Source organism: Anas platyrhynchos, chromosome 9, assembly GCF_047663525.1.
Source record: "Anas platyrhynchos isolate ZD024472 breed Pekin duck chromosome 9, IASCAAS_PekinDuck_T2T, whole genome shotgun sequence".
Classification (NCBI taxonomy): domain Eukaryota; kingdom Metazoa; phylum Chordata; class Aves; order Anseriformes; family Anatidae; genus Anas; species Anas platyrhynchos.
This window is the reverse complement of record NC_092595.1, coordinates 22,462,464-22,487,804: the sequence shown is the minus strand read 5'-3', so window position 1 is coordinate 22,487,804 and position 25,341 is coordinate 22,462,464. Positions and strand designations below refer to the sequence as shown.

The following is a 25,341-nucleotide window of genomic DNA, read 5'->3' as shown; positions in this document are numbered from 1 at the left end:
TTGCTTGTTGAATACGATGAGAATATTTATACTCAAACATCTGGGATTTGACTGAATAGTTGCACACACTTGCTTTTACTATTTCATCAGAGAGAGCTCAGAGGGAGATTTCAAAGGCATGAGGGCATTGAAAACAGAAGAACCAGCTGAGACTCAGAAGTTTTATGATGGGGAGAGGCGCTGGAGGAGAGATGAATTCCAATATGTTTTTGTTCTGAATTGGAACAAAAAAATGACATTTCAAAAATTTCCACTCAAAGGAAAATGGGAAAATTTTCAGTTCAGGAAAATCAAAAAATGTGTTTTGAGTTTTCCTAAATGAAACAATCAACAGCTGTCATAACTTCTGACTCCTGGCTCTGCCATGGCTCCCTGGGGTGGCCTGGGATGCTCCCGGCTTGTTGGAAGCTGCTTGGGAAGCTCCCTGAAGTTAGAAGGGTTGCTCAGGTTGAAGCTGCAATGGCTGTCAGGCTTCAAATTGTGGAAGAAAATCTGGAAGCCCTAGATGTGTCAGCTATGACTTTGAGGGCTTCCAAGCTTTCTTCTGCTGGCTTGGGAACTTGCAAGTTCCTGATATTCTGGTAGCCAGCGTGGCAAGGTCAGTGTTCAATGTCAAATCTGGGAAGGTGGGTTTGCAGCAGTGCATCAAGTGAGCTGGAAGGAAACGGGAAATGTTTCCATCAGGAATCTATCTGTCTGGGAAGAAGTCAAATAATTTTGGTGAGATATTTATCAATATTCCCCAGGACAAAGCTATATCAACAACTATTGGAAAGGCAATAAGATTTTGAATACCAAATTGTTAAGATCTTTTAGAAGATTTTCCTTTAAGAAGTTAATGAATGCATTAATAATTATTACATGTATTTCAGTCCTTCACACCCTGCCCCATCACTTGGCTGGGAAGTGCAGCGATTGGGCTTGATTCAGTTTGCATTTTTTCTTTGCAGCTTATCTGCCTCCTTCTGAAGCCTGGGAGTCATCCTCACTCCCATCCTTTAAATACCCATAAATTGCAGGCCTTTATATCTTCTATGTGTGAAAACATACAGATTATTTTTGGAAAACCTGCACCCATTGGGTATCTGCTGACTCATTCATTAGGGGATAATTACAACCTTGTGAAGTGTTAGTAATATTAAGGGGCAGTTAAAAGATCTCAGATGAGAATTCAGACTGTCATCTAGGTTTTTTTTTTTAAATGCATGGGTAAACTTGTTTTATGCCATTATGAGTCACAGGGAAGGGACCTGTCCATGGGTCGATGGTATAAAAAGCAGGAAACTAGCATCTTGTACTTAAAAACAAAAAAGTATCCAGTACAGAAAAATGGAGGGGGCTGTGGGGATGGAGCGGCAAGGGAGGCTAAGCTGAAGAATGTACCAGCACAGTGTAGCTGAAAATGAAATCCTGGAAGATGAAATAAATAAAAAAGCATACACGTAGGCAAAGCAACTATTGATGTTTGTTTGTTTCTTTCAAGCATTTTACCTTGAAAACCGGAGCTATTTTTCATCTTTATTTTCTCATAAAAATAAGCCAAACATTAAGAAAGAAGGGAGCGTTGGTGGACGTGTTGCTATAATAATGAACATATGCCTGCATGTGTGCGATTTCTTTTTTTATGCTTTATAATTGGCATAAACTCCTCATGTGACAAGTCTTCAACTTTAACTACTGAACTTGTGCCAACATCAAAAGTCATTGTGGAGTTTCAGACCTTTGATGTCTGGTTTAAGAGAAGAGCTGATGGCTGCTAAAGAGAAGCTACCAGGAACAAACGGATTTTCTAGGTCTCATCACACAACTTATTTTGTGTTGATTTCTGGCATTTTTCAAAGTTGCACAAATATTCTTCATGATGCCTGGCTGCATGTACTTTTGCTGGTTTTGATGTTCACAATGACAATTTGGCCTAGAAAATATCTTTGTAGAGGTAGAAAAACAAAATTAGGTTATTAAAACCAGCTAAAAATGTTTAAAAAGAGATTTTACACTATTTTTAGTGACTTTATAAGCATTTTTAGTTTGTCTTGCATACCCTATTTTCCAAAAATTACATCTTTCTGACCCTGTAAGTGCTCATAGATATGTACTCAGTTCCTTTTCCTAATATAACTTATAATTGCAAAAGTTAGTAAACAATATACAACAAATCATATTTACTCTTTCAAGTGCTGCACCTTGACTTGTTCTCACCTTTTCCATATTACTGTATACCTCAGTAATATGGACTGCTATTTTGGTGCAAGTGTAAGCAGAATCCAACACCTAGAAGAGGAGTGGGAACATAAAATTTGGGTCTCCAATATATAGGGCACTAGCATTGCTCTGTAGCATGCATGAACTGTTCCTGAAGTAGAGCAGAGGTAGGGAAGAAGAGCTAGAGATGGCAGTGAAGGTGAAATTGCAAAAACGAAGAAAAAGTAATACAATGGGTAAAGAACAAAGGCAAAATCTAGAAGGAGAATGAAAGTGGAGGAAAAGAAAAAAAGAATGGGAGAGAAAATGAGGAAACAGCTTTACAGAGCTGTGCTTTTATCCTCACTTGTGCTGCTGTTAACGTTGCTCTGGAAAGCAGTGATATATTGGGTGGATCCAGCTGTTTTTGTGTAGCAGTGTTAGCAAGCAGAAATTCTTCAGGATTCAGACAGCCTTTTTCAGAAATAAAAAGATATGCAAAAGAAATAAGAATTTGCTGTTAGTCTAGAATCTGCTTCATAGGAAGGTGTCCCTCCACGCTGTGGATGTTGAGTAGATCTGCCAGGAAAGGCTGCTTTAGCATTGTATGTGAGGCTCCTGTGCCTCATGGGATCTGAAATCCAGACTGCGTGATCCTCCTGAGACATCTCCAAGCACAGCCAGAAAGCCGGCAGGATGCCCGTTACTGTGGGTGCTGAGCTGCCCTCTCTGTGCTGACCCAGTCCATGAACTTTCTCTGTTCATAAATACAGACGTGTCTGCTTAGTTCCTTCTCCCTTAACTTTGTACAGCCATAGATTGTTTCTGTCAAATGCAATGCTAAGCACCTTAGGAGATTTCTGTGCTTGTGCGTATTTGAGTAAGAGGATTAAAAACAATAGTTCTGTGTCTGGGACACTCCCTGAACAGTGTCCTTATTTAGCTTCTTGCTGAGGTGTGAATACTTTTTGGATGATGGAAAGTCATTTTCATCAGCGTTTCTAAGAGGTTTTCACGCTGAGACATGATTTTCTGGACTTCTCTGACTGAAGAATATGAGGGCATGTTTCTGCAGCTTCACATGAGCAATACTGCATGCATTTGTTTATTTCGTAAGCAAGTAGCCATCACGGCATAGCATCGCAAAGCACCTTTATTCTCCAAGGACAATCTGAAATCTGCTTGATGCTCTTGACTACTATTTGCATTTGGCTTCAACAGATTTATAAGTTCATGAGCTGTCCTGGGACTCTGGCAACAACTGCTGATTATCATCGCATCTGCAGAGACTACTGAACAGCAGTTAATTGAGCTGATGGAATTTTTCTGCGAGATAGAGCCCTGACTTTCACAGCCTTTATGGTAACAGTATCTGCATCAGCTGTGTGATGGTACAAAGATACTCCGTGCTCCCACTGCCCCCCAGCCTCTGTTTCGTGAAGAATTTAAGAATGCAGTTATGTTGCTGTTCTTGGGAGACGCTGCAATATGTGAACAAGGCTTACTTCATCAACTTCAGATAAAACGTTTTATTCTTTGCTTATCTCAGCTCATCCCCCTGAGTATCATAGAGCATGAAGCCTACAGTCTGAATCCAAGTTGCTCACTGGAACAACAGGCAGTATTTTCAATTGACTGTGCAATAAGCTCTGCAGTACAGATGTTTCAGGCAGAATGTAGCTCCCTAAGGACAGATGTCCACAAGAGGATTAAAAAATGTCTGTAACCACCTGTGTGGGGTTTAGGAGCAGAAGGCAGTAGAATTTTCCATAGTTTAAAGACCTACCTAGAAATAGGGGGCCCGTGAGGGCTAACAACATCCAAAGGAGTGATGTGTGGCCATCTGGAAGAGCTAGGTATTCATTAACAGCTGAAGCAACTGGAATCAGCCTTTCTGGTGAGCAAACCCTGAGCAAAGCTTTGGACAAAGTCTTTGGGTCCATAGCAAGACATTCTACCTGTCATAGAGCATGGTGTTTGTAATTTGGTCTGCTGAGGGGTAGGTGGAAGTGCCTGCACAACAGATTCAAAAAGAGAGGGCTGAAGAGATGCAAGCTGCAGAGTTATAGCCCAGAGGGGTAATGCATTATGGACAGGAGCAATAGATGAGCTTGAATTTTTTGGAATAAACAAAGTAAATCAGCTCAGGTGGAACAGCATACTGAAAAGGTGAGGCTGCTTCTGATTTGTTTTGGACTACTTTACAAAGCTTCAGCTTACACTGATAATGGCTTGAAGGGTATGCATCCCTTTGAACACACACTTAGGTTCCTAAACCACAAACTTCAGTTTTCAAAACCTTACTCTACTTCCAGCACGTCATAGAGGTGACTTATTGAGTTTTCTGATAGACATTGGAAATCTCCCCTGACTTACTTTTTGGTTACAACATCATGTTGAGCTCTGCTGCTGCCAGGTAGCCAGAGATTTGTCTGGTGCCCGTGCCTTGACAGACAGAACCGAAATGCCTGGTGACCTGCTAGAGCCCAGCTCACCTGCCTGCTGGAAGCTCAGCACTCTGAAGGCTCTGCACAAACCACAGCACTATGCAACTCCTGTCCTGCAATCAGTTCTCTCTGAAATTGTAGTGGGACAGGTGCATGCAGCCTTAGTGACACATTTGGGTGCAAAGGAGCTGTGCAGACATTGCAAACTTGATAGAGAAGCAGGGAAAGAGAGTAGAGTAGAGTGTAGAAAGGAGCTACCACTTGTATAGTTTTCCTTGTATATCTGTGCACTGTGTTCAGCTTTGGGTTCCTCAGTACATTACAAGGACATCGAGGCCCTGGAATGTGACAAGTGAAGAGCTATGAAGCTGTTGAAGGGCCTGGAACACAAGCTCTATGAGGAACAGCTGAGGGAACTGGGTTTGTTTAGTCTGGAGAAGAGGAGGCTCAGGACAGACCTTATTGCTCTCTACAACTACCTGAAAGGAAGCGTGGGGAGCTGGGGATCAGCCTCTTCTCACAGGTACATAGTGATAGGACTAGAGGCAATGGCCTCAAGTTGTGCCAGGGGAGGTTCAGGTTGGAAATTAGGAGACATTTCTTCTCATAAAGAGCAGTCAGGCTTTGAAATGGGTTGCCCAGGGAGGTGGGGTCACCATCCCTGGGGGGGTGTTTAAGGAAAGGTTGGACGTGGTGCTTAGGTACATGGTTTGGTGGGTGGCATTGGTAATAGGTGGTGGTTGGACCAGATGATCTTGGAGGTCTTTTCCAACCTTAATGCTTCTGTGTTCTGGATGGAGCTCTTGCCCTGTGTAGCAATCTGTGAAATCAGAGTGTGTGTTCCCTCATCTACCCTGTCCACCAGCCTCTAAGCTATTTTGTTAAAGGGAGGCAAGGATAAGCAGTCTCTCTCCTCCTCTTTCCAGAACTGTTCTGCTCCATATTTCTGTAAGTCAGAGAGAAATAGTGACTCTTATTCTTCACAAGATATCCTATGTATTGGTGCAGTGGAAAGGAGATCTGACTTCGACCCCTTGCTTCAGAAACAGTTTGTGCATCTTTGTTGCTGGGTAATGCAGATACAAAAATAACCTTTAAACCATGGACTGAAATCCAGGGATTCCTCCTTTGCCAAGCTAGACACTGCTTCCTCTAGTGTCCTTCTTTCCCTCCAGAGCCTGTACCGTATAGAGAGTATGATCAGTTGATTTATTTTTCTAGGGATAATATGCTTTGGTGATCATCCACAATAGCGTAAGTACTACCCTAGGCTGCTAAGCCGTAATTCATCAAATGTATCTAAAGCAGGCTCCCCTTTTTATTGGTTTTAAAGGGAAGGATTTGAGCTGTTGAATTTCATTTTAATTTTTCACAATGAGTAATTAATACTGCTACCTGCTGTTAAAGCTCTTTTATGAACTAAACCAGCGGCTGGTTTAAATCATCACCGTTCTGTTGAAGCCTGGCAGAATGATGCCAGTGTAAACCATTGAACAACTTGGCCCCATTTAACTTGTTCAAGTGCTCAGAAAAATGTATTAGTCTTATTAAAAAATAGTAAGAGACACAGAGCATATCCTTGAGAAGTCCACCCATAATAAATCAGGCTTATAAACAAATGAGATGGGAAGCAGGACTGAAAACTTGGCAGGAATCAGATTTTACTCCAAGTTACAACTGGTCATAAGGTAAACAATTGTGAGAAAATACCATTCAAAACAGCAGTGAAATATGTCTGGTGTGGGTATCTATGAATGCAGAGACGATGTTAATAGAATCATCTGAATATGCTCGGCATACAGCACCAGAAAATTAATAATTTGCTAGGACCCTTTTTTCAGGTAAAACCCATCGAAGGGAATAAATGTATATGTACAGAATATTACCATGTCAAGAATAAGTGCTACAGCATTTCAGTTGCTAAAGATCTTATAACCGTGCTTATGGCAAAGCATTCTTTTGCAGCCAGCCAAAGACTGTTGCTATAATCATGGCAAGATTAAAGTTTGTGCTGTGGGGCATGATCCAGTTAGTACATGGGCTGTGAATATGCACTGTCCTACTCACTCTACTGCCAGACCCATTGTACCATTGCATGCCTATTGTAACTGGCTTATTTATTAAACATTAGCTCTAAGTAAAATTCAAGACCTTGCTAGAACAACGACTGCATGCTTTATTTCCTGATCATTAATATTTCACCTATTCTGGCTCTCATAAAAGCCTGGACCTTCATTTGTAGAAAGCACTTATGTATTTGTATCTAAGCACAAAGTGCGATGAAGGCAGGACGTGTATTTATTGCTGCGTTTTTGGGGGTCACGATGTGGTAGAGTTTTCAGCGAGTTTGGTTCAGTTCACGATACCATGATCTTTTTTTCTCATAAACCCTCAGCAGTTTGGTTCTTGAAGCTCTATCTGAGTGTAAACAAGCAAATCATGGACAAGGAGATAATTTGCACATCACTAATTTTTACCTTTGTGGTCACAGAATGGATGGGAGTTGCATATGGGAGAGTGTGTAGCTGTACTTACAGGAGCCAGAAACCAATTTATACTGCTAAAAAATGTGTATATCAAGTATGACAGCTTCTCATATTTGTCATTCTCTCTCCAGCCCTCTTTCTCCCTATAAGCAAGTAAAGAAAGCTGATCTGCCATTGATATCCCTGATGATGCTTTTCTTTGCTAGACAAACAAAGACTTAAAGTTGCCATGGAAATACCCAAATCTCTCACTTCATGCATTCATCAAAAAAAAGGAGCATCATTATGAAATAATATTGATAGAGTGCACACTGTCTTTCTCTAGATGTTTCTCACAAGACTCTTAATGTCAAAATAAAGAAAAAAAGAAACGAGGTATGCTATTTTATTAGTGTCATACCCATTGATCAGTGTCTACATGACCCATTTCTCATTTTAATGGTGGTTGAACTGAAAATTACACTCACAGAAAACAAATACATAGGTATTATGCCAGTGTGCTTTCATTCAAGAAGTGTGACAATTTCGAAGATCTTAGCTTTCCAGAAAGCCAGCTTGTGAAAGGTTCCTGTCTCTGAGTGTTTCATATTTTCGCATGTTTTCTCTTCTAAATAGACATTTATTTTTTTTCTCATTCTTCTTCCTCCATGAGCACAGAAAAGGGGGCCAAGTGTTTGTTTTCTATGTCCATTTGATATGCAGTAGCTATTTGCACCAAATATTCTAGTACTGCTGTAGAACATCCTAAGGTCTTTAGCCTTCCTAACTTTTCTAGGTTTGGGTTCTCTTTGATCTATAGAGGCTGCTGGAGCAAATGAGTAAGATTTAACTGTAAATTATCCCCTACACTTTATACGTGTGAGCATTGATGAACTAGTAAAGGCTACTAACATTTTCTGTTTCTGTGAAACAGGTATAGATGTGTCATCCTCTCTTGCCGTGGTTCCAGTTCTCAGATTTATTTCTGAATTGCTTTTGCATAAGCTTTTTATTGCATATTTCAATTTCACAGATTACCAGCACCATCAGAGCAAATCATCTGAGCACTAGATGTGTAAGCAAAACTGAGATATCCAACATTTGTATAAAGGCAGATATATTTAAGAAAAAAACAGCATCAAAATGAGCAAGTCCTGAAGAGAAACTATTGAGTTGATAGCCTTGAAGAAAAACAAATGCAAAAAACTAGATAGTTGTGACTTTGCAGCACAGGAATGGCACCAATCCAAAACTATACTGGAATATTTTGGTAGTGGAGTTTTTAGTGCTATCATTTAAAATGTTTGCTTTGCTTCACAGTGCTGTATTTTCACTGGTGTTGGATGAATCTCTGAAGCTTCTGGGTTTGTGATGTGATCAGACCCCCTAAACCCCTCATTTTTAGGTGAATATTCAAGCCTCCTAGGTTTGCAGATATGAACAGAAAAGCTTCAAACATGGATGCAATGAGTTTCAAAAGCAGGTAAATCTGAATGCTGCTTTATAGTCTGGTTTCCTTAGGAGCTAAGCTTTGCGCAATTGTACTTTATGGTTAATATCAGTGTCACGGGGATGAGAACCCAGGAAAAAAAGTTAGTTTCCCAAAAATTTGAGGAGTAGGTGAGAGCAGTGCACATGAAGGAGGTCCTGTAATTATGTCCTGTAAATTCTTTGAGAAATGGGAGGGGCTACAGCTGAGTTCATGCTAAGTGGCATTAGTGTCCATAGGGAAGAAACATTTTTGAAGAGTCCCAAACACTGAAAAATATTCTGTCAGAGTTTGCAGAAATTTTACAAATTCTGTTGTGACATTTCTTGCTTGTTCTCATTTTTCTGTTTCCATCATTAATGGAGACAGATTTCATTGAGTGGATGCTCAGTCTTAAAGAAAAGCCATGGCAGTTTCCAGCATCTCATATAGAAGTACTGTAGTTGACTGGATTTACTTCTGGTAAGAGTAAATCATCGTGGTAACTTACATGATGTTATTCAGTTAAATAGGATCGAAGTGTGTTATACTGTATATTAGCTAATAACAGCAGGTTTACTTTCTAACAAATACCTTTCTCATCGTTACCATGTTTCCTTGCAGCTCTGCTCTAGGGATAGCATATAATTGCTAGCCTCAGGTATAGCATTTTTTTCTTATTATTCAAATATTGTTATCCATCCATAATAGCTGTATTTAACAGTCTCCAAGGCCAGTAAAGGAGTTGCATAATTTACTGTAGATTCAGTGTGTATTCCTTGGCAAAGAATATTCTCTGTACCCTTTTCAGCTCAAGTGTGTTGTCTCTGCTTCATTTGCAGTGTAGTGGCTGGCCTGGATAGTGGTTGGACAGACTGTTGAGGATGCAATTTCTTATAATTAAAAGACAAGATCTAATTTCATTGTACAAATCAGCTACTTGTTATCACAATTGCTTTCCTTAATTAATTGTATTTCAGGGTAGGCACATTCTAAACTAATCAGTCTATTGTCACATGCCTGTTAATTTTGTAATTAATGATCATGGCTAAAGCTGAGTGAATAATTTTTTTTTAAAGCAAAACCAACACACCTTATTCTGTGACTCTTTGACTCTTGCCTCTTTTCAGTTCATTAATGGTTTGCAAACATCATGGTTTTCTGAAATTGGCTTGTTATTTCACTGTTATTCATTGAGTTATTCTTGGTCAGTAAATACACAATGCAAAGTTTGCTACAACGCTTTACAGCCTTGAAATAGGATGCATTGTGACTAGAAGCAAATGGTCACATTATTTATCACCTCTTTTGTAACACTGATTTCTTGGAGTGTTTTTTTTTTTTTTTTTTTTCCCCAAGAATGCTTATGATCACCAGTCTGACATTTATTTTGTATCTATGTTCTTCCAGTGTTTAATTATTATTCTTTCTTAATTGGAAATGTTTTTGCCTGCTAACTTGTTTGGTAGAACATCAAAATGCAGCAGGAGTCTGAAGAGGTTTCTTTTGAAAAGCTGTGAGGAGTGCAGTTGTGCTGCTGGGCACCATACCCAATTAAATAGTTCATGGACACGGTCCATGCTAATTCAGTTGTGCTGTATCCTGATATGAATTAAATATCTGTGACCAGCTAGCATCCTCACGATTAGAGGCATGTTTATAGGTTTGCTTGTATTACCTCTGTTGTGGCAGTAATGGTGGGTTGCAGACATGTCCTATTGTTTGACTTTGCTTTTCCACTGTCAGTTCATCCCTCTTTAATTGCTCTTCTTGCTTTCTTGGCAGAATAAAATTACTGGAAAACTGGGCCCTACTTGGGCCAAGTTTGCATTTTGTGTTTGGCTTGGGCCTGAATCAATGTTTATGTCGCCGTTTACTAACCATCCACGCTGCTGAGTAAATAGTGTCATTGCCCTGAGCCTAGTCAGTGACACTGAGGTTTCTCTTCTGAGAAGCAAAGACCTGGAGGTGCTTGCAGATGCTTCAATGCCGTGTCAACATAGAAATTTACATTAAGAGCAGCAAGCAGTAGTTGAGAGGCAGTACAAACCAGCTCCTCACTACCTTTCAGCTGTACCTGATTGGAGGGGAAAACACTTTCTCTGCCTCGGCCACAGGTGCAGGGGTTCAGGCCAACCCGTGATGACTCTGCATTGAAGCTGATGAAGCACTCCTATACTTGCACTCCAAAACCAGCTGAAAAGGGGGGGGTTAAGAAATTGTTCCTTACCACCTCTCGGCTCTCAGTTGCCTCCCCTCAGCAGGGAGCATGCCGGTTGTGTGCTAATTTGGATGCTAGCAGCAATCAGTCAAGAGATTTGCCAGGCCAAAGCCCCTGAGTCTAGGCTGCAGGCCAAATATGCAGTGTAGACATGCCTTAAGAGACGGGAGTGAAACTATAAGCCCGAACCTTGCTGGCAGAATCTACAGAGTGACTCTAGCCCTCTGTTAGCAATAATTCATTTTGGACAAAGCTGTTTCCCAGTTGGCCTGTGTGAATCCTTACAGTGTGACATTCCTGGTGAGCCCCCAGCTCACACCCTGGGGCTCTGTTGCCATAGCTCTGTTTTGCTGCTGTTTGCCATTCCTAGCTAGATAACCTTCTGAGGTTCCCATTACTTCACGCACTCCATGGGTGCCCAGAATTCGGTGCAATTGTTTCCCAACTTTTTTGGTACGTGTTTACAGCCTCTGAACTCTCCCGCTGCCCTGTCAGATGACACTCCACCTCAGCGGCTCTCCAGTTTCCAGGCTACCTATGGTATTTGTTTTGCTTGGCCTCTTTGCTCCCAGGCAGACAGCACTTTTATGGAATTAACTTCTCTCAGAGCAAGACCAAACCATTTGAATTTTGCTTTTATTATCTTTAATGAGATGTTGTTCCCTGGTGAAATAAGAAGATTGGTATATTAGGGCACTGTTTCTTACCCAAGTCCTACCAAAGCAAGCACCCCATGGCACCTGCAGTGGTGGTGTGCATTACGATGTTTTACAGGACAGTGTTAGCATTTAGAATGACGTTTGCTTTCAGTTGCAATAGCTGTGGTTTCTAGCAAGGTGGAACCAGTACAACTGCATTGGATATGGCTAGGGAAGACATGAAATGGAGACCCTCTACCTCCTGAAGCCCTTGGCAAAACCAAGTATCAGAGCAGCTCATTCTGAGAACGTTGGGATAGGTTTGGTTAGCAGGATGTGGATTTGAAAGTATTCAGGATAGAAAGACTGCAGATGTGGAAGTCCTCCTTGTTTTATTCCACAACAGGGACAAAGTGGAGATACAGAAATCCTACAGCCTAGTCAGAGGAAAGGATTCAGTCTCTCCACTTGGCAAGTGGGTGGGGGATGTGGGAACACCCAGGAAGGATTGCACCTTCACTGAGTGATTTTCTAGTAGTGCTGATTGAAATTTTATTCACACTTCTGTCTTTCAAATCTGCGCTTTGTCCTGTAATGTATGATACCTTTGAAACATACCTACAAGTATTTATTTATAGAGTTTATATTTAGAAGATTTTTTTTTTTTTTTGGTAATTAATAGTGATGCATGGGTCTGGACATCTCTGATTAACTTCACACTGGTATATCATGACATGTTATAATGGAGTTCAGACTGCTGTTCCCTAGACAATACATTTGTTTCCTAACTGCATTTTCTTTTAAACTCCTCCTTTTTACCATGTGCCACCTTTATAGTAACTTCTAATTTCTATAACCACTAGTTTAAATGCAAGCTGTAGTTTATCTACGTATTCCTGAAATACGAGCAATCTATATGTTCTGTTCGTACTCTGTATTGGCAGGAACTTGCTTTAAGAATGCTGTGAAATAAAATGTCCATTTTCAGAGGCACACAGAGGTGCATCTCCTTCAATACTTACACCCCACAGTTGTCTGTGCTCTACCCTGTGCCTCCAGTTAATCCCTGTCTTGTTCCACGGTCTTCCAACCAGTCCTGACACCTTACTGCTTTCTATTTAGGACTTGCAAGATTTTTCACTTCCTTGTATTGGACAGCAGCAGTGGCAGTAGGCTTTTGGTGGATTGATGCTGTTCCATACCCTTCCATGGTTACAGCTTTTGTGGCTGCAGTGAGAGCTTCTGGGGCTAAATATTAGGTGTGCTCAGCTTCATGAGTAGCTGTTAAGAGAAATGTTTCTCAGTAGCAGTCCAGAGTAAAGCCCTAACAGGCAGTCAGAGAGTGAGGCAGGACTGGCTTTTAGGCCCTTGTAAAACATTAGTCTTATTTTTCTCTAAAAATATCTTTCTGAAGCTCGCTCAGGCTTGTTTTTTTTTTTTTTTTTTTTTTTTTTTTGTTTTTTGTTTTTTGTTTTTTTTCCATTTTGTGTTATGTTATAATAAGGTCTTCAAGTTCTTCCACTGAAAGTTGCATTGAAACTGAACACAAATACAGTTCTAGATAAAACACCAGTGCAATTTTACAATTTATAAATCAAGGTGATAGATTCAGAATAGTGAGGTGTCACATTTTGCAAATTTATTTCTGTTTATAAACCACACACATTTCAGTGTTATTCATGGGTGTTATGGGAATACTGGATAGTTTTGTTTTGGCCTTGGAAGTGCTTTGAGTTGACTTGAAACGTTTTATTTGTCCCAAAACTGTGTATTTCATTCCATCTTCATGTTGCTTTACCCTTTGAAAACTTTTTTAAGAAAGATTATTTGAAACTTTTTATAGTTGAAAATTTTGTTAAATTCATCTTGTATTTAAAAGCTATTCTTTGCATGTATACTATTTGCCAAAATAATCACACTAGTTCCTCTGGATTAATCCTTTACTTATTTTGGTGTCTATGGAAATTGCATTTGTACATGGCAGATTTGCTGTATGCTAACCAAACAAAAACCCAAAATGAATTACTTTAGCATGGTATTTAACATTAAATATATTCAGGGACTGTTACTGAGCAGGTTAGCTCCTGGATTAGAGGAGTATCTGGACATCTCAGATCCTGCACAGGCACAGTTCCTCCTGGAAGCACCTTGGGCTGAGCAGGAGAAATAATATCTGCCTCTAGGCTGCTTGGCCTGGCTTTTGTCACATGAATCCTAGTATGTAGCATCATGCTAATATAGCTTTAGGTGTCTAATTTTCTTTTTCTAGGATTTCATCTGTAACTGGTAAGCCTTGCCAAAGTGATCATATGCATATTTTTACATTAATGACACATGACATGCATACACATAGCTTATAGTAAACAGAAAATGCTGGAGGACTGCATTAAGAAGTCTTTCTTTTTTTTTTTTTAAAAAAAAAAAGGGGGGGGGGGGTGGAGGTGGGGGTTAAATTACCAGCAATATCAAAAGCAGGTGTTGATGTCTGGTGAGAAACGCACCATCTGATGGTGGCTGCACAGATTCTTCCTTGAAGATGGAGGGTTAGATACAGCTTCAATTTAGCTGATGGGAGCTTTTCAGTTGCCACCAGTTAGGATATTATGCCCTATAGCTGGCTGTGTGGATGTGGCAAGGTGCATCCAACGTTATAGCCTGTCTGCTGGCCCAAGCAATATGAATACCACTGCCCAAGTCAAAGAAACAAGGATGTGGAGAAGAGAACAAGTGGGTGAATCAACGGACACCAGGGACTTCACAGAGGCTTACACGTGTTAGTGTCAGCTCAGTGTTGGTTGCACCTGGCTGATGTGTGTACCTAAACCAGGTTGTATTATTCAGCTTGCACAGCCTCATTACTTGAGCCAGGAAGTCTGACTAAGCTTTCACCCCATGTCTGTCATCTTGTACCTGCCACCCCTAGGAATGTGCAGAATGAAACTGAGTTTTTTTTTTTTTTTTTTTTTTTTTTTTTTTTTTTTTGTTGTTGTTTGTTTTGTTTTATGGTTTTTTTTTGGGGAGTGTGGGAAGTATATGAAAAATCAGCATTTAGATGAGGTCAGGTTCTTCTGTTTAACTTACCGTAGATCCGGTCATATGCAAACATAGAGGCATACACTTGCACACACATCTGTTTACATAATATAGCCTGAAGAAAATGTTTTTCCATCCTAAACGTGTTTACTCACTACCTCTTCACAGCTGGGTGGTTTAAACAGGAATATAAAGAGTCTTAAAAACAAAAACTGGTATTAGAAGTTTGTGTGTAGTTTTAACTGAAGGTGAAAATACTCTGTGCTAGTGGTCAGATGTTGCCTTCTACACAGGGTTATAAAATGAGCCCATGCTCAATGTGCTGATCAATGACTGACTAAAAACAAAAGCTTCAAAATTATTGAAACTCTTTTTTTTGCTATGGTCTAAAAGTAAACATTTGTTTCACAAAAAGAATTAGGTCCTCTCATTCCATTTATTGGACGTGCATATTGTAATTATATTTTGATTTTTCAGGGCAGGAATTTCACAGCTAAAGCTGTGAACCCCTTGGCGCACGTGGTGACTGTACAGTGCCCAGCAGGCTCCCACCATGGAGGAGAGTTGCTGCGTGCTGGCATGGTGGTGGTGCTGTGGTGTCTCTGTCAGGGCTGTGCACCCAGCTCCATCGATGAAGTGGCTCAGCCTGAGCAGTAACACAAGGAGAGCTAATGTCCCTACAGACATCTCCTAACTTGTATTAATATTTTAGCAATAGTAGATATTTAAAAGTTGCAACCACTTTCCACTGGTAATTTTTTTGATGAGGTTGAATATTTCCTCATTGAGTATCTCACTCATTCAGGTGAAACTTAATCATTGATAATTTAAAATGTGAGTCCTATGATAAAATTTAGTATTTCTTTCTGTGGAGAACTTCCTCACAGGCAGGGAATATTCAGTCCTATTTCCTTCCAAGGGGTGAAAGAATCATATGCTAGAGATTCTGGGGTCTCCTCCATCGTAATCTTAAATAAAATCAGGGGAAGATTCAAGGCAGTGGGTTCACAGGCCCCCTTGGCCACATGCTAAGGGGCAGGACACCCAGGCTGCCAGCTACAGTACATGGGAGCAGTCTCTTTTGCCCTCCCTTTGCCAGGAATGGGGCTGTCTCCAGCTCTGAGTGAGACCCAAGAGCTCTGAGCCAGCTACAAAAGCTCCAGAGCAGAGCACAGACCACTAAGGGCAGAGCAGTAAAGACACACTACTTCTGGTCTATATGAGCTTTATTTATTATTTTTTTTTTAATGAAAAGACCTTTTATAGCAAATATTTTTATGTGACTGTTTTCTTCAAGGTAGCTTTTTTTAGCTTGAGTTATACTTGTTTTTCATGACTTCTAAAATAGCTTGAATTTCTTTGGATCTGACTGCTATGTAATTAAGTTACCACGGGTATGGCATCACTTTGGTTTTGGAAAGATGTTGCGTGTAAATACATCGTACTATGGCTACTACCAGAAGGGCTTCCCTGCATTCTTACAGGCATAATGGGTAGTCAGAATTATGCTCGTTCTAGGGGTATCATCTGATGGTTCATATGATTCATGGTCATATATGTGTATATATTTGTATACATGTTTATATTCAGAAATAGATTCAAACATGCACACTGATGAACATAAATTGTTGAATGTCATTCTTGGGATTGTGGAGAAGTGGATCTAGAAAAGAAATAAGGAAATTTCAGGTGTTGAGGGGAAAATCTTATAAATTCTAAACCAGGAACTGTTTCGTGTAAAGATACAGATTTCTCATACAGACTGGAAGACACTGGGATCATGATATTCAATTTTCAATGGCTTGCTCATTTTGTCAAACTGTACAATTATTTTGCATTGAATGCAGAATGAGTCATAAAAGTGATAGCTTTTTGAGAAACAGTTCCAATCTAAGACAATTTCGTACTTACATATTCCTGTGTGAATGTATGATTGGTTTGTGTGTGTTTCTGAAGTGGATTCAAGGCCTTTGAGGTTTAAGAAACTCAATATCAAGGAGCAACTGAGGTACATAGCCACATTCTGCAATATGTGGTATTGTTCCATGTTTTTGTAAGGGTATTCTGTATCAAACAGCAGGATTAGAAAGATTTTATATATCATCAGTTGTTTGGGATCACAGAGGTAATTGATTCTGAGCCATTTATCATGGAACTCAGTGGGAATAAGGCTGAACCTGATGAACTACATTTTAAAATTTGTACAGCTAACTCAAAAGGTACAAGTCTGACCAAGTAATCTGGTTTTCAGAGGTAAGCAGCAGCATCAGTTCACAGTGAATGTAATGAGATTGGCAGATGAATTGTACTTTGCAGATCTTTTACGATGGTGCCTAAACATAGATGCAAGTCCTTAACAATAATATTAAAATTTGTAAATGATAATGTGTAGTGGATATCTTTGGGATTTGCATGTTTGTTTTTTCTGTCTAATGACATTGATGGGATTATGAGGAATACACGTTCAGTAATCCTGGAGACATCAAAATCTCTTAGTAATAGAGAAAATCATTCCTTCGGATATTCTTCAGATACTTTCCATTTTGCTTGCTTAGAAGTGCTTCAGTCCAGCTCAGGGATCTTGAATTTCCTTTGTCTACTGTGATCCATTTTCAGTGTATGGGCTCTCAGTGCACGTGCCTCTGTCCATCATCAGCTGCTGGCCTGGGCACTCTGCTGTGAGGCAGTAAATGTGGACTTCTCATTCCGAATAAAAGAGGCATGGCTTCTTCCAGTGGCAGAAGACTGCTTAAATAAGGCTGTTGTTTCCTTCCAAGTTCTCTGAAACAACCAGTGTTGGCACCCAAGGGTAAGGCTTCAATTTGTGAATCATGATAGAAGTGAAATGCTTTCTTATAGCTGAGTCATGTGCATCAGACCCCTAGTTGGTGCATGAGATTTTTTGTCACCTTACATTGTGGCACTTCAATTCTTGCAGTTCAGAGATTGTAGGTGCCTTATTCTGAAGACTGAAATAATGTAATTAATGCAATTCCAAACACTTTATGGAGTCAGAAATATTTTCAAAAGTACTAGCTTTTATTTGTTCTGAGCTCACCTGTTCCGTAACCTCTCTTCATGGAGCTTCATCCATGTATAGAAAGTCATACAAATGAGGCAAGCAGAAGCAAAATGTTTCAGTGAGACGTAACTAATTTAAAATTGTTTATAGTGTATAAACTCCTCCTTATCCAGATTTTTTGTTTTCAAAACTTTCTCAAGTTTGTATTCATAGAAATAATCTGTAGCCTTGTTGACCCAACTACCAGAAAATGCCCTTACAGTGCTGATGGAAGGTGAAGAACACTTAACAGCAGATTCAGCCTGGAAAGATGTGTTTTCTTTAAGTTAGGCTTTTATTACAGAAGCACTCACTTTACACTTCAGTATTTTTAAAAGATTGGGGTTGCAGTCAGTGCACATCATTGCAAGCTGAAGTGACAGACTGGAGAGCAACGTTAACATGACTCAGAGGAAATTAATCAACATTAGTCAGCACTTGTCTCTCATGTGCTTGGGGTCATGGCCTGTTCTAAGCCAACTTATTTTCTTCCTATTCAGTGATGCAGGAAGGTAGATTTAAAAGGAGCAGTAGGGTAGTAATAGCGTGACTGTCAGATAAAGGTCAACAGGAACAATATGAAAGCTGATTAATAGGATCACCCTCATAGGTGAATTAGAATTCTGCAAATGACTTATATTTTTCATTCTTTCCCCTTTTTCAAAGTAGTTTTATTCCTGAACAATGCATCTGAATAGATGTGCCTGAAAAATGTCTCAAAAGCTATTTTTTCCATTGAATTTCCTCTGTATTCTTTTTTGAGCATTAGTGAGTACTAAGCCAAAGAGTTCCAAGCTGAGTATGGACTTTGAAGAAGAAACGAGCAACAAAACCCCACATTTATGTCCAGAAAGGTTTGGGCATCCAATACAATAAAAACTATTCTTGCTGTTCACAGACGACGAAAAATGACTCTCAGTATTATGCAAGAGCATTTCCTAAATCAAAGTGCTCATGATATACTTGATCTCAAATAAGTTTAAGGAGTCTAAAGTTTTATCCTAGTCAGCATGGAGGGCAGTGTGATGCTAAGAAGTAAATAGATATGAGCCATGAACCTGTGATGCGCAGTGCTGCTGCAAATAAGGTCTTTGTAAGGTTATCGAAGTGGAACTTCTCTCAGCTGCCTTTAAAGACCTGAAAGCTGATGGTCTGGGCTCCTTCTACAGAAAGTGGAAACAGAAGAGTGCATATAAGGAGATGTTCTGACTATAAAGTTGCCTTCTTGAGGTGTAAGTCTGCCAGCTTCAGAGGTAAAGCTCAGATGCAAACTTGACTCCACGGGGCTAGGCAACAGGAAAGTGCCCGGCTTCCTGCCAGGGTACCCTATCTTCTGTCAGCGCAAAGACACAGGTGCTTTCTGGGGAACCTGCAGCACTGCCAGCATTTCCCATCACAAGGATGCGTAGTCTTCAGCTCTGAATTATGATTGCAAGTCCTTCTCTTGGGAGAATGCATCATGTGCATGATTTAACCCATAACTAGAAGATTAAGAGTATAGAGCACCCCTTTACTTATTTAGTACTCTACTGGTAGTTCCGCTGGGGTAAAATGGAGAAGACATCAGTGAGCAATACCATGGATTTGGGTCTGTTTCTCTGCTTGTAACTCATCTGTAAGCAGGCTTAGTTTGTTCTTTATTCAACAAACATGTTCTGTGGGCATATTGCAGTGTATCAGTTGCTTATGAGCTATGTTCTTGCACTGTTGATTTGAATATTGTTGGTAGATCTCTTTTCATGCCATGTTTAATTAGTCTTCTGTGTTCTTTTTACTTTTTTTTTTTTTTTCTTTCCTCTGCTTCTTAACTGCTACAACCCAGACACGGTGAGGAATTGCAAGATTCCGGTAGGTATATACACGCATCCTGTGGAAGATACATGTGAGCACAGATTAATATGCTCAGATGGGATTTTCATATCTTATGTTTAATTTTTAGTGGGCAGTTGTGTTTTTAAGTGAAAAGTGAATATAAGGGCCAATGCTGTTTAGGCTACATTATTGTTCTGCCCCAGTATTATTCAGAAATTACTAGATTACTAGGATATAAATCAAGGTTTTATATCCTATGGTGGTTTTGTTTTTTTTTTTTCATTTTATTTTCAGTAATACTCTCCAAGGAAGTCAAAAAACAAAGCTGCATTAAAATACAAAGTTTGTGTAAAGATGAATTATATTTGGGTAACATTGAAATGACAATAATCAGGCCCGTGGGGTAAATGCAAGAGAACAAAAGATGGGAGGGAACAAATTTAGATCCTCCATGCTATAAATCCATATCCTGACTTGTATGAGCTGAGGTTTCATTCTAATATCTTCTAATTATTTTACCCATTCACTTGCTCATTTTGGCTATTGAAGTACATTAGGCCTAGCAATTTGTAAGAGATCTTGAGGTTCCTGTCATGTGAAAGTCCTCTCCTACAGTATAAATGTATAAACTTTTACAGTATATGGCAAATATGTTCTGCCAATATGAGGAGCTAAAGTGCCTTTGGGCTGAGGTTTCAATGCAATGAACATTTTACTCATTGGCATTAAATTCATAGCCTTAGAAGAACAAATCAACTGATTGGATTTTTTCAGGAAATTTTTATTTATTTAAAGAAACAATCAAACCAAGCACGCATAAAAGGTAAATTATCTCAATGTGCAGGGATGTCTGCATTCATAAAGAAGTGGCACTTGTACCATCAAAACAGCGAAGATGTTTCTATACAATTAAACCAGGTCAATATTAATGGTAAAAAGAAAAGAATACAACGAGACAGTGCTCGTCTTTAAATGGCGTAAAGAAGAGGAAGGGCAAATTAAATCCATGTGCCATGAAATGAGCTTAGGGCAGGTTTGCTGCCATTTGCCTGTTTACTGAAGCCAGAAATCAATGCAAGAGCTGGAACCAGCACCAGAACATCAATGCCACTTGTCCAGAGCCAGTCTGCATCTTGTTCATATCTTGGAAGCTGACCAAACAAACGATGTACAGAGAACTTGGCTGTGACAATAAGGTTGGTGCCTCAAGTAGCTTTTCTGAACAGGGACTTGGTGTGCTCTTGGAGTAAATCTCACCCCAAATGAATTAATTCTGAATTTAAACATCGAAAAATGGGAATCCTAATTAATAGTGACACACAGACCACAATACCAGAGAACAGACAGCACGAAGACGCTTAGTGAAATATTTTGTGGAAAGATACTGTTCTTACTCTCTTTTTTAAACTTAAATTTCCTCTCAATTTCTTTTGTAACTTTTAATAATTTAATTTTACTTTTGAGTTTGCATCATATGAATTACAGAAGTCTCAAGTCAAAATTGATTTGTTTCCTATTGTGTTAGAATGACTAACACAAATTGATGACAGATATATCAGAAGTTTTCAAAGCATACTGAATTTATTACCCTGGGCATTTCCTAGCAAGGGTCAGCTTCCAAACTGTGCAAAATGTCTGGTTTCTGCTTTACTCAGTTACATGGAAGATGTTTATTTGAAGATGAATGTGCGAGTTCTTGTGGCAAATACCTGTCATCTGAGTTACATTATGCTTCTGTCCTGACAGGGACAAACTTCATGAGGAACTTTACTTTTACTTTTACCTCACTTTACTTTACTTTACCTTATTGTTGTTTTCCTGTTTGCAACTGGTAAGGGAACACACTATACATAACACTTTCACCTCCTTAGCTTGTACTGCAACTTTTAATTATGACCCGTTGATTGCTCCATGAACACATAATACAACACAGGCTTTGTCTGAGCACCCGTACCAATAAGAATTTTTGATGCTGTTCAAGCTGTTGCATGGAGTTTATTTTCTGATTTTTCCTGCACTGAGGATCATGAGAGCTCTTACAGATTTGCTTGTGTTTGCAATTTTGTGTTGAGAAAATGTGCCAATCTTATATGGCATGTGAGGACACAGCACTGTTATAATGATGAGTTTGCTTGACTGTCTCTGTCTGTCACAACTTCTATTACTGAGCTCTTAATAATTTAACAAATTTTAGCAGCTTCTGGTTACAGTATGGCTTTTCTCTGAGGTAATGACATGAGAAAGCATCTTTAGCTTACAACTACATTGTGGTGAATGATAGAGGTAGATCTTTGCAGGTACAGCTGTCACTACCTTTACTGAATCTATTAATGTGCACTTAGATTTTTGTAACCAGCTACCCCTGTTAACTTAGATTAGAGGGAAATTAGGTATTTGCGTAAGGAGAAAAACTTACAGAAATTGAATCTCACTGGAAACCTGTTTAAGCCCGTAGTTTGTTTTCTCTGTGTGCCAATCCTGTAATAAGGAGCAAGTCAAGACAGTGACTTTGTGTCTGCTGTAAATTTGGAGTCTTCAAAATCTCGTTTCATTCTAAATGAGTAAAACAACAACAACAAAAAGACACAAAACAAAACAAAACACCACCACCAAGACTTTTTAATATTCCAGTTAGATTTAATCAGTTTTGTTTGTAGCACAAATGCAGGATTTTACAACTGAAATAAAATGTTAGCAGCTTATAGCAATAATGTCTTTGAATTCTTCCTCCCTGAAGTTTTGACAAAATTATACTTTCTATCCAAAAATTGTAATTTTATTGAAGTATGACTTGCAGTTGGAAGGCTATTACCTATTTTTTTTCCTTGGAGTATCATCTGCATACTGCTGAAATCAAGTTGAGTTCTCTGTGATTATACTGAGTGGGCTGCAGCTAAAATGCTTTAGAGCAAGCTTTATTTTCTAATTAACAACTCATGCAGGGTAGATTGAACACTGGAAGCAACCTAGATTTAGTAGGATGGCCTGAGAGCACCCTACCCTGGGATATCTGAGGGTCCCGTGAGTAGAGACTTCTCTTGATGCGTCTCTAGGAAGGGGGAAGATGAGCATTTCAGTTAACTTGCAGAACTGTTTTCTCTATGAGTCATGTTAGGTAAACTCTTAGGTGGAAGGAGTGATAGACTGGAAAAGGCCAGATTTCTGATTGCTGATATGTTTAATAAGTAGGAAAAGAGCATAGCTATAGCCAAGTCAAAACTTGCATGGCTTGGATCATGGATCAAAGCAATTAGTAGTAAAAAATAGCATTTGCAGGAAAGTTAGGTGCTTTCAGGATGAGGTAATAGATGAGTAGAAGATATTAGGTTCTGAAATCTGAGCTGAGTTTTTAGATTTGCTACAAGGTGTAGGCACCTACTTAGTACTTGAGAGGGCTAAGTTTGGTTCGTTGTTAAATTTTTAGTCCTAAAGGTCACTGCCTCCAGGTAAAGATTAAGGTGCAATGTGTGCATAGGCCTCTTGCAAAAACTTTGTCTTAGAATAGTGTTAGTCTTGTGTACAGATTATGAAAATCTAATTTGTAGCCCTAAATGGTGTTTTGAACCACTGCTGCCTTTCAAATATTTCTGTTTATGCAGGGAATGGAAGGAGGGCAAAGATGTTTCAGTTAAAGTTTGATGTTTTAACTCTTTGGCATGGTTTACTAAGGGAAACCTTTGTGGAAAAAGAATCTTGGCTTATGTGAACATTGTTTCTCAGTCCTATTCTTTATGAAAATGTAATCAGAGGAAGCACTTTCTTCAATCAAAAGTAGTATGAAACTGTAAATGTTTCTAGAACTCTCCATGTTAGATGTATCAGTATCTTTCATTCAACTCTACAGCCATTTTCTGTGGTTAATATATCAAAGCATCCTGACAGTTAATATTCAGAAACAGATTTTTTGACAGTGTCTTTATGTATTAGAAATGTTAAAGGTTCTGCTTTGATTTGAGGTAATGTTCTTAGCTTACCTAAAAGAATTGAAAGCAATTAGTATTAATTGCTATTAAAATAGCAGCTCTATGCTCTATTTTGTTAGTATTTGTTTCTTCTGAAAATTGTTCAGGGAATTAGTTAAAAATGGCTAAAAAAAATCAAGTAAGCCTGGCCTTCTAAATAAAGGCTCTGTGATACCCTCTTCAAAATTTGAAGAACAGATCCTCAGTTAGTTTAACTTGCTTAAACTTCATGGAGGGTGATGGCCTCATAAGCTAAAGAGATGCTTTTCATGCATCAGTGAGATGCTTTAGACGTGCTATAGGAATATGCTATGCATCTGGTTAGTTGTAGTCTCCTGCTCATCAACAGCTGTATTCTATTCCTTTTTGCATGGATTTGAATATATTTTGGAAATGTTAATGTGCGTTGATAATGTGAGAGAATTTCTGCTATAACACAGAAGACAAAATTAAGCAACAAAGAATGTAAAACTTTGAACAACCTTTGATAAGACTATGCAGGACATGAGTTGGAATTCTGACTAGTTCTGCATGATAATTGCAACATCTTACTTCCCCACCATCTTTCATAAGAAGACTAAGTTATCCTGTAAATATCCGAAAGCTCTCTGGGCTACTTTTAGCTGCTTGCCTTTTAATACAATATTAACATGCTTAATATTATATGCAGTTTTACTATTTGCACCTTGTGAAGATTTTCTAGTCCTCTTTTGTTCATTGGTATGATTTATTTAGGCCTTCTATTGCTTCTATTTTCAGGTATGATATTCTATTTTATTTATTTATTATCCTTTATAAACGTTTATGGGACTTAGAGAAGCCTTTCCAAGTTTTCTTCAGTTAAATCTGTTGTCAGGTTCTGAGAATTGATGATGTGAAGTGTATTCTTCTTTTGATATAAGCACATGTACATAATGATGCTAATAGAAATTGGGTGTAAGCTGAGGCTAGAACAGGCCGGATTGGGACTATGATGAAGTACTAGAGAAAAACAAAACAAACAAAAAACACTTTTATTTTGACTGGTAACAGATAAAGTTGTGTATAATCTTTCCTTTTGTTGTTATTTCTTCTCCTTCCTTTCTCATTTCTCTTTCCTCTATAAAATAACCTTTCCTTCTTTTTGCTGAAAACAAGAAATCCTAGAAAGACTGACAGGGGAAAAAAAGAGAGAAGGATAAACAGAAGCTGAATTGTGTTTTTCTTATAATAATTTTCTCTGTATTATTCCAGTAGCAAAGTAAAAAAAGCTAATCTGTTCAATTTTTGTTAGTTTATATTTTTTTTCCTTGTACAATAACAAATGAGGATAGCAGGAGACACCAGGATTTCTCAGGTTGTTTTCACTTTTTGTGTGCAATGACTTCCGGAGGAAATAACAATAGATTATTTAATAAATATGGAAATTATTAGGTTTTTACTGTTCACCAGTGACCACTTTGGCTCCGAAGATTGCATGTCTCATTTCTTAATAACAAATTCTTGATTTGCTCTCAAATATCTGATAATGTGTGTAAGTAGGTCAAATGTGTAGACTTTTTTTTCTCTTGCACAGGAATAGTTACACTCAGATTTATTGGTAAATTTGCCTAATCCTCTGTTATCTCCTACATTTGGAAACATGGAGTTTTTGTAATAAGGAGTTGTTTAAGATCTATATGTGTGGGCACTTTTTTTTTTTGTGGTTTAAATTTTCAGGTTGGTAGCTGGGGATATGTTCATGTGTTTTATGTCTAAATATACATGTAGTTCCCCCCAATGAGCACTGTGAAGTGTGGAGCATGCCCCCTTCAAAACTCAGACCTGTATCTTGAAGTGGGTGCTCAGAGGAAGACACCTTTGAATATTATGAGTAACAACAGAGTAAACATATACAGTAATGTACTTTGAGAATTTGGAAACAGAAAACTGAGGAAATTGGGAACTTTCATGTTTTTATGATTTGCAGTAGGGGACCTCTCTCTGAGGCAGGGTTCTTCCTATCCAGTGTCAAGGTGGTCTTGTTCTTCTTACTGCAGATTCAGATGCCTGTATGAGTACTGTTGACACTCTT

General features: G+C 38.9%; 1 long non-coding RNA gene across 14 annotated transcripts in view; it reads left to right on the top strand.

Annotated features, from left to right (window-relative positions):
* Positions 1 to 25,341, top strand: part of LOC106018641 (uncharacterized) — a 245,013-nt gene that overhangs the window by 131,895 nt on the left and 87,777 nt on the right. For 8 of the 14 annotated variants that reach the window (XR_011811244.1, XR_011811246.1, XR_011811237.1 and 5 more), the window contains 2 exons: positions 17,070 to 17,262; positions 19,337 to 19,362. The exons of the other annotated variants lie outside the window; for them this stretch is intronic. This is a non-coding gene — a long non-coding RNA (uncharacterized lncRNA). The remainder of the gene's footprint in view (positions 1 to 17,069; positions 17,263 to 19,336; positions 19,363 to 25,341) is intronic. 14 annotated transcript variants of the gene reach the window in all.